Below are 14,383 nucleotides of genomic sequence, written 5' to 3' on the forward strand. Positions count from 1 at the left end.
GCATCAACCCGCAGCCGAAACGCGCAGACATCCACAGCGCGCTGCTGGAGGGGCGCGGAGTCGAGCTTCAGGCAGGGACGCGGAGCGAGGCGAGCCGAGCCGAGCCGAGCCGGCCGTCACCCTGCAGCCCCCTCCCCCGGTCCACCCTTCCTCAACAGCGCAGATTCAGCTCTTCCCGTGTGGGAGTCGGGGGCTTTTCTGAGTGCGCAGGACCCATACGGCTCATGAGCGAGGCGCTACGCCCCGGCTAGTGCTTTCTGTCAGTTGTTTACTTGCATCCGACCTTGGTTAGAAAGAGGCGGCCGGCTTCCCCCCCCTGTACACACACACACACACCACACACTCACACACACAGGTCGAGCTCCGAATACCAAGTTCTCCGCAGCTAGGATGGCTATTTTCAGGCAACGCAGCAGTTTGGCTTTTCTGTCAGCGCCAGAGAGAGGCGAGTCATTTCAGCAAAGCCCAGCGAAACACCGGCCGACCCCCTCAGTGCGCAGTATTACACCCACCCTGCCCACCTTCACCCCTACGGCTCTTTTTACAGGAACCCCGAACTGGAAAGTTTTCTCTCCGCGGCTTTTAACGTTGCCATCCGTTTATTAGGGCACATTTTTTGAACGGCATGAGACACCCCGTCCATCAGAAGTCGGCGGACGCTTTCCCCCAGCCGTGCTCGCTAGTCCAGTCCCAGCGACTGACATTAAAGCCCGGTTGCAGTTAATGGGGGGGAAATAAGGGTCCTACGCGATCATCCCGAAGCCGCCAGAGCCGTATTCACTTCTTCCACGCCGAAACCAGAATCCAGGACGTATTTTACGATCACTTCTTACGTATCCTGCGTACTCCTTACGGCTCGCCGAATCTGTATTCACAATCTCGGCTACGTCAGAAAAAAAATGAGGCTGAATCCGTTCACGGAGCCGCTTCTTCATTCAGCGACATCTGTCCCGTCTTCATTAGTGAACCGTACAAATCCGTCTGTGGTATGTCCTCGTCCGCCTTCATCCTAGTGGAGAAAGAGGAGATGCATGACGCGTCAGGAGGAGCGGGCTTTCAGCTGCGACTAGCGCTAGCGTTAGCCTGCCCAGCAGCGCTGCTGCACAGCCAAATGTGTGCTCAGCACCAGTGACTGAACAGGGAGGATGTCCTAGCGTATTCTCTATTCATTCAAATAGCCCAATGTAGCATAATGTCTGGCCACTCTGATCCTTCATTATTATTCACCAAAGCTCACCAGGAAGCTCTTAAAAACATGGTTCTTCAAGGGTTCTTTAAGAAAGGGAATGGTTCTGTTTAGAACCATGATTTCATGCTTAAATGGTTCTTTGCATCTTCTTTGCATGGTGAAGTCATTCTTCAGATTGATGAAAAATGTGTTGTATATGGTTCTATACACACTTTATTTAAAAGGATGGTTCTTCAAGGGTTCTTTAGTAAAGAAAATGCTATTTTCTTTATATATAGAAGCATGAACACTCAAAGAACTCTTTGGATGATTAAAGGGTTCTTTGCATCATGAAAGTGTTCTTCAGATTGATGAAGAATGTGCTGTAGATGGTTCTATACCTTTTTGAAAAAGTTCTACAAAGCATCAAAAATGGTTCTGCTATTGTTACCATGTCAGGCTTGTTACAATTGAAGAACTCTTTTCAAGCAGGTTTTATATAGACCCATGTATAGCACATTCTTCATCAATCTGAAGAACGCTTTCACGATGCAAAGAACCCTTTCATCATGCAAATGGTTAATTGATTGCTTTTTTTTTCTAAAGAACCATCTTTTTAAAGTGTTATATAGAACCATGTACAACACATTCTTCACCTATCTGAAAATTTCAGCATGCAAAGAAACATTTAAGCATGAAAGGGTTCTATATAGAGCTATTTCCTTTATTAAAGAACCCTTGAAGAACCATCTTTTTTAAGCTACAGCCTTTCTTCACCAGAGGAACTGAGGAAATATTCTGTTATAAATTTCTGTCCTGCTTTTGAGTTAGGATGTCCTGACAAGAAAAAAGGTGTCCTATAGGGGGGTGGGGTACACCCTTTTCACTGGGGGGCTCCCATATTAAACCTTACACTACCCTGGCCTACACCTTTTTTTAATCTGAAAGACTAAATCTAAGAAGTAAACTTGTTTATAGAACAATGTATTTATTTTCTCTTTCCTGCTTGCATTTTGAAAGCAAGTAAAATCACTGTACAGTCGAACATTCATCTGTGGAACAGGGTGCTGTTGAAATAGTTATCTATATGGAAGCAGACATGCATTGAATAATGATATGCATAGAACACACTTAAGACATCCCTGAAAGTGCTGACAGCAGGGTCACAGGAACATGCTCACACCTAAAAAAAAACGGCAGTTTGGTTTATACCATTTTCAAGACATGCTGCCTATGCCTGAGTCAGTGCTTTAAACGGATGACAGTGGTGTTTCACTGCGCTGAGCTCAGCTGAGCAGATTGTGGGTGACAGGTAGAAACGGGAAACACAGAGGCAGCCTTCAGGCCTGTTGAGAAGCTACAGAGCGCCTTCAGCTTTTTCATAAAAGTGATGTTTCACAGTGTAACCCAAGCCTGTCTGTGCTGCTGGTGTAAATTCATCAGGCCAAAAAGGAAGAGAAAAAGGCAGCAACATTGTAAGCATGATATCTGAATGAACACTACGCTTTATTCCTCACATGGCTTTGCCTACATAGTAATATAACGGCAAATTACATATTTCACGATACGCTGACAGTAAGCCAGAATTAATTATTGGTAAACACAGCAACAGCTACACAGCAAGAGATGTGCCATTGATCAGTTGATCCTAAACCAAAATCTCTGGATTCATAGTACTTCAGTTGCTCAGTGCTTTTAATAGAAAAGACAGGGAGTCTGTGAAGTTAGACATCTCTATAAAAATTGTGTTCCAAATTACACTGCTCTGCAGAATTATTGGCAGTCTTAGTATATGAGTGAAAAATGCTAATACACTCAAAACAGCAGAGATCTAACAATCCAGTGAGGTAAACACATTCAAAGAAAAATCCTAATAAGAAAAACTAGTACACTCAAGATAACAGCACCAAGTCTTATTTTATAATGTTGGATTAGGTAGTTTCCAAGATCATTTGTTACAAAATGTATGCATCCTTTAGATTCCATGGTCCTCACCTGTGGAATCTCCTCTACAGCTGACCCTTCAGGTTTCCAGCAGGGTTTAGTTCAGGGGTCTAGAAGGGTCGCTACAAAACATTGGTAATGTGGTCAAAGAACCATTTTTTATGGATGTTAAGCTGTGCTTTGAGTAACTGACCTGCTGGAGGATCTGACAATGGCTCTATCTTAGCTTCCTGACACATGTATTCAGATTTCAATAAAATGTTGTGGTATTTGATGCCTGTGATGCCATGTATCGTAAGATTTCCACAGACCCACATTCTCACAGATCGCCCACCATATGTTGTTGCATGACCTTTACCGCCACCTTGCCAAAAAGCTCTAATTTGTCTCATCTGATCATAGTCCTGGTTCCAGTCAACGGTCTAGTGATGTTTAATCGTCTCAGTTGAGGTTTGATGACAGCAGAGGCATTTTTCTGGAAAGTCTTTCAAATAGGTGGCATCTAACTGTAATTTTGCAGACTTGGCAACTTTAGAATGCAACCATCTTCTGTAACTGTCCTGGGAGAAGATTCTGCTTCTCAAACCGTCTTCCTCACTCTACACAGGGACAAAGTACACTTTTTTGACCCAATAGGAGTTTATGAAGGTCAGCAACCTTTTGTCTTCTTTCATTCTCTGATCTTCCCCATGTTGACAGATGACTCAGGGTGTTCGGCCTGTGCATCACCTCATATTTATACCCCACTGAAACGGGAAGTCTTAAAAAGTTCCTAAAGATCCAACTGTGCTTTAAAATATCTTATAAAAGGAAATGTATGTCCCAATAAAAGTGAAGTATTAAAGAAATAACAAACTACATTTGTCAACATTAACAAATCCTCAAATTGCTAGTTTCCAACATTTACTTCCAGTAACCTGAGCTTAATAGATTATAGATTGTGTTATAATGTTATCACACCGTAATAAATAAATAAATAAATCATAATTCAGTATTAATATACCTTTTTGTGTTCCCTGCTGTAAAGTGGATTCTCTTTATGTGCAGTAAATGCTTAATCACTGTCCTTTGCACATGTTAGTGGTAATAAAGAATATTAGAATTTAGCATTTCTGTCTATGTATACACACACATATATTTTGACTATTACCTTTTGTGAGCAGCACCACCTTCTTAACTTACAAATACTAAGACTAATCACAAATATTAGCCGATTAACTAAACATACTAATTATGGCATTGGTTTATAATGTTTATTGTGGATGTATATTTAGTCACTGATGCAATAAACATTAAATTTAGTTAACATTTAAACAAACATCAGTTAACTCAAGGCTTACTACTTCATTAACATTAGTAATGATAAAGTTCATGATTTTTTAAGGTTAACAAAAGCAAGTGCTCAGTATTTAAACATACATCAACAATTTTTAACATTACTTATGATTATTAATGCTGGAGTTGATTGTTTTTTAAGCTTAACTAATGCAGTAAATTATGATAAATAAGAACGTTAACGTAAAGCGTTAGTAGAATTTTTTAATAATTTACCTCACTAGAAGATTTATCTCATTTTCAGCATAAGATCAAGCTGATAAAAACATCTTTTCATCTTATTTGACCAATTTTGGAAGCCCTGTCCACTAAAATAGACCTCTGCATTAAAACCAGCACAGGCTGAAAGGTGCAGGTTACTTGGTCTAATGTAGACTTACCAAACAAACCATAACTAGATATCATTTTTCTTACGACATCTTCCTGGGGTCTCTATGCCAGTTCGAATGAAACCTAATCAGAGAATTGCTTGGCCTCCACTGTCATACAGCACATGCTTCTTAACAAGATTTGTGATCTTATTCAGCTGCTAGCAGTGATACAAATACATGTACTGCACGTGTTTTTAAACTGAATGCATATTTTTCACTGTAGAGGCTTGCTGTCATCACCTCAAACACTTCTTTCAGTGATCTTATATTAGCAGTTTTCTGCAACGTTTCCCCAGGAGGCTAATGAATACGAAGCAATGAGCGCTGAGACTATATTGTAAATACAGTGTCATAAAATAATATGCCTGTCTTTTTGCTAAAATATTAGCATGTCTGTCTATTCATGGGTTTCCAAATATAACCACGTGAATAAGCTCACAGAAGACATTCAGGGTGTCCAAGCCTTAACCTGTAACAAAAAAGAAACAGGAATACTCACCTATTTCACCAAAGACTTTACTTTTACCCAAACTTACCCAAAAGAATCGCCTGGTCACCACAGGTTTATACTTAATTCAAACTAAATTAAATAAGGACAAACTGACTCCTTGGCAATCAGGAGATTCTGCAATTCTGAAACTGGTATATATACATATATATATATTCTGGGGAAAGGTTTGCCGCCGGTGCTCAAGCACACTTATACATTTATCCTTTGGGCCGTCTCCAAGTTCCTTTGGCTATAAAATGAAATGACACCATGGTGTAAGGAGATTGCATATTCATTTCTCTAGCTAACTAAATATAGATAAACAGGATGGTGTTTAATTACAACCCATAAGCACATTTGATTTAAACCTTCTGACACTTCGAGCATTGCAGCCTATTGTTTAACACTTACACACTTTAACTGTTATTTAAAGCTTTTTGGGTGGGGCACCAGCAGCAGGCTTATAGTCCTTTGCGTCATCAGGTTGGCACAAAGCAGAAAGACATTTCCATTAGCAAGTCATTTAAAATAAAATCAGCTGCAGAGACGTTTAGGTTTCACGGATGTTACTCTGAGCAGGGAATTCATTTACCAAGGATAGCTTACAGCTGTGACTGAATCATTCTGACATTTAAATAGAGTTAGATGTATGTAAATCCATATAGACGCACTGCTTTTGACGTAAATAGGTTTCGACTGTCATTAAACATGAGCCAGAAACTTTTGAAAAGCTACAGTTATGTGCAAAGGTTTGAACACCCCAGTCAAACTACATGTTTTGCTGGTTTTTTAAGTACAAATAATCTAACACACCTGATCCTGGTACTGAGGGCTTCAGGGACATCTGAATATGGTAGACCTCCAGAACCACCAGTAAAACCCTTGCTCTACAGGTAACAAATGTATTATTTTTCTGATACATTTAGTGCACATTTTCTATTTATCTGAGTTTAACATATTGGAATAAGACACAGACCACATTTTATATATATATATATTTTTTAGATATATAAGTGAACAGTAACTGTGCATTGAAATGTGCAGAAGTGTGTTCTCTGTATAAGAAAATCAGCAAACCTTTGTATACAACTGTATATCGCTGCTGTCGGATGTAAACCTCGTATTTCCATTTTTGGCGTATTTCAGTTTTTTACATAATTTGAACAGGCCTGCGGCCCTTTACATTTTGTATGAATTTCATGATGTATAGATCAAAAAAAAGGGCCAATAATGACTTGTAAAAAATCTGATTCCATTGACTTACATTGAAAGTAAAGTAGGTTTTTTCCTTCTCCTGTAAAGTTACCATTTTGGAGATAGGAGGTTTTCTTCCGACAACAGTGACATTTTTAAAGTACTGTCAACTCAGTGTTTTTATCCAAGAAAAAAACATTTTTCATGGGTTCACATGATTAATGTCCACTAAAGTGAATACATACTTTACATAATATACACTTACAAATGTAGCCTGATGCACTAACTTCATACTTAGTACAGTTAGCACCTCAGGAATCATGTAAGTTCAGAGTTAACAATGTTGTTCATCTCTGGTATCATCAGTACAGGTTTCATGCAGGTGCCTCAACAGTGAAAGCATAGCACATGTTGTTTAATATACACAGGGATTTTATATGTAAAGACGCTACACACTTAAAAAGATGGTTCATCAAGGGTTCTTTAGTAATGGCATTGATTCTATATATGAGTTCTATATAGAACCAGTTTATGCACAAATAGTTCTTTGCTTGGTGAAATAGTTCTTCAGATTGATGGAGAACGTGTTGGTTATACACTCTTAAAAAGGATAGTTCTTCATGAGTCATTAGTAAATACAATGCAAGCTTAAATGGTTTTGCAAGCTGAAATGGTTCTTCAGATTGATGGAGAATGTGTTATATATGGTTCTACACTCTTAAAGATGGTTCTTCAAGGGTTTTTTTTAGTAAAGACAATGGTTTTATATAGAAGCATGAACACTCACGTGCTTGAATAGCTCCTTGCATGGTGAAACGGTTCTTCAGATTGATGGTAACGTGCTGTATATGGTTCTTTCAGGTTTTTAGTAAAAACAAAGACAAACTTTTCACTGTAGGAGTGCTGATCTGGGATTAGATTCCTCTCTTATTTACTACTTGGAGAAGCTTTGTGAATATGGGCCAATGGCTCTATATTGAACCATGGACAGTCAAAGAACAATTTGCATGCTTAAAATGGTTCTTTGCATGGTGAAATGGTTCTCCAGATTGACGAAGAGTTCTGTATATGCTTTTATATAGAGCTTCATTGTAAATGGTTCTATATGGCACCAAAAAGGGTTCTTCTTTTGTTACGACGTCAAGATTGTAATAGAAGAACCCCTTCTGGTGCTATGGGAACCATAAACAACACATTCCCCATTAATCGGAAGAACCATTTCACTGTGCAAAGAACCATTTGAGCATGCAAGTGGTTCTATACAGACCTCATTGGTTTCCCCAGTAAAGCTGCAGAAGCAATAAGGTAGTATCGTGATCATAGGAGTTCACTCAGCAATATGAGCAACTGGCCCTAAACCAGAGCAAGGAACAATCCCAACCTTCTCTAGGAATCCTATGACATGGCACTTTGTTTAGTTAATCGGTCTTTAAAACCCCATGAGCTGAGCAGACTTTTACAGTTCATGCTCTGCACTACACAGCACAGGTGAGCAGCTCAGAGCAGCCTTCCTGAATGACACTAAACTGCACTTCTTGTCCTCTGGCACTGGTGTGTGTGATATTCTGTGTACAGGTTTAAGCTGTGCTTTTGTGCATTCCCTCTATCTTTGCGCACTTTAGGGCAGTACTGGTCCAATTCAACTTAACTGAGTGAAGATAAAGTTGTACAATGACAGCCAATAGCATAGCATGCTCTCCCCGAGTCATGTAGGGAGGCAGTGGGAGAGATTCCTCAGCGTTTTCTAGAACGGCAGTAACACACAGCGCTCAGCGGTTCGGGCTGCAGCTCTAGCGGACAGAATCCACGGTAAAAGTCCCTGCGTCCTTACCGTGCAACAGCCAGCGGCGTCCGCCTTACAGCAGCCTTCATCTGTCCTCAGTCCTGCACACAGAGCAGAGCGACACGGCCGCCACATAAGCACGGGCGCTAGAGACGGAAGAGAGACGGCGACGGGAGCGGATTACGAGCGCCATTTCGTCTCCGTTTAAGATTCCTCCCGCGTGTCTCTGACTCTGCAGCGCGCTTCGCATGATCTCAAATATAGCGCTGGCAGCGGGCCGCTCACAGCAACCCGAGAGGGGGAGCCAGGCTTCAGCACAGCGGCCGCGGTCTGAACACGAGCATGAACGACTGACCCTCTGAAACGCATACAGGCGAGACTACAGGTGAACTGGGTACTTAAAACACAGATATCACAATGAAAAATTTGCCCGTTCACTACTAATTTTTGCATTTGTAGGCTAATTTCGGAAACAAAAAATTATATATGTACACTATACATATGCACAAATACAGGATATGGACAAAAGTATTGGGACACTGCTCCTAATTATTGAGTTCAGGTGTTATAAAATTAAGTACATAGCCTTGCATAATCTCGATAGAAAAACACTGGCAGTAGAATGGGTCGTACTGATGAGCTCAGTGACTTTAAACATGGCACAGTTATAGGATGCCATCTCTGCCAAGTGAGTTTGTGAAATTTCTGTGCTGCTAGATCTGCCCCAGTCAACTGTAAGTGCTATTATTGTCAAATGGAAACATCTAGGAGCAACAACAGCTCAGCCACGAAGCGGTAGACCACGCAAACTCACAGAGTGGGGCCGGCAAATGCTGAAGCACACAGTGCCTATCCTCTGTTGAATCACTCACTAAATACTTCCAAATTGCCTCTGGAAGCAACATCAGCAAAATAACTGAGCATTAGGAGCTTCATGAAATGGGTTTCAATGGCTGAGCAGCTACAAACTGGCCTAAGATCAAAATGCACTATGCCAAGCGTTGGGGAGGTGGTGTAAAGCATGCCAGAGCAGTGGAAACACCTTCTCTGGAGTGACAAATCACACTTCTCTATCTGTCAGTCTGATGGACGAGTCTGGGTATGGCGAATGCCAGGAGAACATTAGCTGCCTGACTGTATTGTGCCAACTGTAAAGTTTGGTGGAGGAGGGATAATGCTATGGGGTTGTTTTTCTGGGGTTGGCCTAGGACCCTTAAGTTCCAGTGAAGGGAAATCTTAATGCTTCAGCAGACCAAGACATTGTGGACAATTCTATGCTTCTAACATTGTGGGAACAGTTTGGGGAAGACCTTTTTCTGTTCCAGCATGACTAAGCCCCAGTGCACAAAGCAAGGCCCATAAAGGCCTGGTTGGGTGAGTTTGATGTGGAGGAACTTGAATGGCCCTCACAGAGCCCTGACCTCAACCCCATCAAACACCTTTGGGATGAATTAGAACAGAGATTGCAAAACAGGCCCTCTGGTCCAACATCAGTGTCTGACCTCACAAATGCTCTTCTGGATGAATGGGCAAAAATTCCCAGACACACTTCAAAATCATGTGGAAAGCTTCCCAGAAGAGGGGAAGCTGTAATATAAAATCCATATTAATGCCTATGGATTTAGAATGGGATGTCATAAAATCTCCTGTAGGTGTTCCAATACTTTTGTCCATATAGTACATATGCACACAACGATCAGCCATAACATTCAAAACACCTTTGTATCTACACTCATTTTAGGGGTGCAAGGGTTATTCGACTTAGTCAACTAAAATCAACGACCAAATTAGTTGGCAACTTATTTAGTAGTCGACTAGTTGGTGACTTCATTACGAGTTTTTTCTTACGCTCACTAGGAACGTTGACATTACTGCTCACCGGAGAGTTAACTAACAACAGAGCGATGGCAGCCTCAAGAACAAAATCCTCGAAAGTGTGGGAGCTAAACTTGGAAACAAGGTTGTCAGTTGTGCTGTTTGTAAAGCCTACGTTTTCTGACATAGGAGCACATCCTCCATGTTGGAGCATCTGAAGAGGAAACTCGTCGGCTCACTGTGTGAAGAAGATTCATCTCGGTAAGATACGCCCCGTGGATCAGACACAGCAGTGCTGCTGGAGTTTTTAAAACACCTCAGTGTCACTGCTGGACTGAGAATAGTCCACCAACCAAAAACATCCAGCCAACAGCGTCCTGTGGGCAGCGTCCTGTGACCACCGATGAAGGACTAGAGGATGACCAACACAAACTGTGCAGCAGCAGATGAGCTATCGTCTCTGACTTTACATCTACAAGGTGGACTGACAAGGTAGGAGTGTCTAATAGAGTGGACAGTGAGTGGACAGTGTTTAAAAATTCTGCTCTGTGGTGGTCCTGACCTTTAAAAAAACGGGGTGAAAGAGAGCTAATGAAGTATGTAGAGAAACAGATGGACTACAGCCTGTTATTGTAGAACTACAAAGTGCACCTATATGGAGCTGATAAAATGGACAAGTGTAGAAACAAGGCGGTGGTTTCTACAGGGAGATTCACTCGAAAGAGCTCCCGAATATTCTGTAATAACTCACTATAGGATGAAGCAATCTGAACGAAACAACGTGCAATGTGCTCCTCAGTATATGGAGCTTCAAACAAGTCGGGATGCCCCTGTGTCTGAGCGATGAGGTAGACACCGGACAGCCGTCACGACGTTTAACCTCCATTTGCATAACCCCCTACCCCCTAATGTGTCTGTCAGAAAACGGAGATCATTTCCAGCATCACATATAATGTAACTGATTACACACGCCAAGGTATGTAGTGTATTTTTTTGTTCCAGAATGCTTCATCCTAACGGGAGTTACAACAGAATATTCGAGGCCTCTTTCGAGTGAATCTCCCTGTATTTAATGTTATGGCTGATTTACACACACACACACACACACACACACACACACACACACACACACACAATTTTATGAGATACATGAATAAGTATTCAACTCCTGTGCAGTCGAAGCTCCACATTTACACAGATGAAAGATACTGCACTAACAAGAATACTGTTGGCTAACAGTTGACCTGCGAATCATTAAAAAGTTCACCTTTTCTGGATAAAAGACCCACTTAATCCAGGTACCACTGTTCAGACTGTGAATCTGAATGAGCTCTAAAAATTAAAAACCAAAGAGCATTCTAAAAAAAAAAGTGATAAAGTTACAAACATGCATCAGAAAAGAAAAGGCTACAAAATAACAAGTGTTTTTATCCCAGTGAGCACTGCTGGATCAGTTGCAAGGAAATGGAAGCTGTCCTTCAAAACCCAACAACAGAGGAAAAATGGGACGTGTGAGGGGAAACCACAGAGAGGCCAATGATCACTCTACAGAGTTTGGTAGCTGAGACTGCAGTGAAGGTGCACCGGTCAATGATATGAAGAGCTCTACATACAATTGGCCTCTGTGTGAGGGTGGCTAGAAAGAAGCCATTACTTTATATAAAAAAAAATAAAAAAAAAAAAAAAATACGTGGAGTTTGCAAGAAAGTGACACTGCTAAAATGTGGAATAAGGTTTTGTGGGCAGACAAAAATGGAGCTTTTCAACTCAAAACATGTATGGCGCAAACCTAACACTGCTCATTCCTGCACAAACACTATCTCAGCAGTGAAGTATGGCAGTGGCAGCATCATGATGTGGAGATGCTTTTAAAGCTGTTAAAACTGATGGAAGGCTGGATAAGGCAAAATACAGGGACTTAAGACATTCGGCTTCAGTCTCCTAAAAATACTAATGCTTGAGAGAAACTTAATCTTTCAGCAAAACTATGATCCCAAGCGCAAGGCCAAAGTAACACCAAAATGGTTGAACAAAAAGGGGGAATGTTCTACAACGACCAAATCAAATCCAATCAAGAACCTGTGGCAATTTTTGAAAATTGCAGTCCACTTGCATCCAACCAACCTGAGAAACCTGGAGCAAATCTGCCAGGAAGAATGGGTGAAAATCTCTCCCAAACAGTGTGCATAGATAGTAGAAATTTACCCCAGACTTAAAAGCTGTTATTGCAGCAAAAGGTGGTTTTACCAAGTACTAGTCTGAAGAGGGTGAATACTTATGCAAGCAGCATTTCATAATTTTTTTGTTTTTTAAAAAGATTTGCTGAGCAATAGTGAATTTAAGTATTAAATCCAGAGTGGGAAAGTGAATGTGGGGCATAGTTAAACTTGACGCTAACAACACAGGAAATTACATTTGAGGCACTTGCTGCAAATTTGGTAAGCAAAAACCACTTACAAGGTGAAGGATCCTGCCTAAGAACACATTCTTATGCAGAAATCATTCATGAAATGACAATGGATAGCTAAAAGTTCTTGTCCTCCACTAATGGCCCATGACTGCTTGACAATAACAGCATAGTAAATGAACCTGGGGAAGAACTGTTTATAGCATTTATAACATTACATTATTGAAAACCTGAGTATTATGTATATTTAGTCATTTTTTGTTGTTACTGTTTTCTAAAAGCAATAAAGCATTTCAGTAATTCGGGGTTTTTCTAGTGTTTGAGTTTGAGCATATTGTGAAGAATGAAAAAGATAAAATTACAGCAACACTGCCTTGTGTGCTTTATTTCATTGTGATGAGACACTGCCAGACTATTCACTGTTATATATTGTTTGAGGTTATTTTGATCCAGCTATGAGCAATAAATTAGAACCTGCTTCTGTAATATCCTTCAGAATATGTCTAGGAACGTAAAATGTCTAGAAGCTGATATTTCTGGTCGTGAATGTAAACTGATTAAGAAAAACCTTTTTAAGAAGGGCCTCAGAAGTGCATTACACAGTTCGATCATGGTTGGTATTAGCACAAAGGAAATACAGATGTGTATATTCTATTTATATTCTACAGAAAAAAGCTGAAGTGGCTGAGCTAAGCCTTCATTAAAGGTTACTTTAAAGCAAAACACAGACAAGAATTGACTAAACACACAGAAAAACAGATTACAGATAAGTTAAAAAAAACTTGATTAGTTTAAGATGTGTTATAGATGCAATTTATCCAAAAATCTGAAAACTTATTGACGAGACCAAAAATAAATACATTTCTGCCTGCAGCGTCTTGCCTTGCATTCCTTTAACAGGAGTTGCAAAAACAAACTTTTCACTACACCCAATACCTAAATGTCAGAGCTATCAGGTCTAATTTCTCCATAACCTGTTCATCACTCAATGACAGCAGAGTGAATCCTCCTAAAGAGGATATGAAAACTCAATGCATATTGATTTCAGAATCCTACCAAAATTCAAGATGTTGAGAAAGCAGACTTCTTAAGAAATCGCAGATGCAGGGAAGGTCCCAAAAGTAATTTTGAAACAAATACCATCCTACAGGCAAGAGGGACTGAAGAACACTGCAGTAGCCTGCATTCACAAATCTTGTCTATAAGGTGCTGGACAAACTCAGATCTTTTTAAAGACTATTCACCTTATTCTTTCACCCCATGATGCTTTGAGTGACTTGCGGCCAGAACGTCCTGCAAAGAGTAAAAACAGACTATACATGTTAAATATGTTAAGTGCTAGTGACATCCTAACATAACAAATGTGGGAATGAATGAAAATGCAAATAATCCTTATTGTGAGGAGGCTTGAATGCTTGTGTCCTGATGTTTGTAACTGATCTGTGAAAAGAACCTGAACCTGCATGAGAAAGACGCTTCAGTCAGAGGATTACATTTTCAATTTCAACCTTTTTATTTTGTTTACACCATCATTGTACAAACCCCTAAAGCAATGCCATTACATTGTACAGTGTAGAAATCTGTTAACTCGCTGAAGTTTTTTTCAAACCAGCGACACAAAAATTCTTTTAGTTTCACCATATGTTAGTGCCAAGCTAGCAGGGGTAAGCATGGCACTCGTATTTCACATCTGACATAGCAATATGGCAAAAATCACCATACTTCAAGACAATAACAATAAATGATAATCTTGCCCACCCCTACATACGAGTAATATTTTTTGCTTTATAGGTCTCAGTTTTTTAGTAACTCTTGCTTTAAAAGCTTGAACTTTAGGTCTCTTGGACATTAATGGCCATTAGCCTGTTTGCCCATT

This window comes from Colossoma macropomum, unplaced genomic scaffold, assembly GCF_904425465.1.
Source record: "Colossoma macropomum unplaced genomic scaffold, Colossoma_macropomum, whole genome shotgun sequence".
Lineage (NCBI taxonomy): Eukaryota > Metazoa > Chordata > Actinopteri > Characiformes > Serrasalmidae > Colossoma > Colossoma macropomum.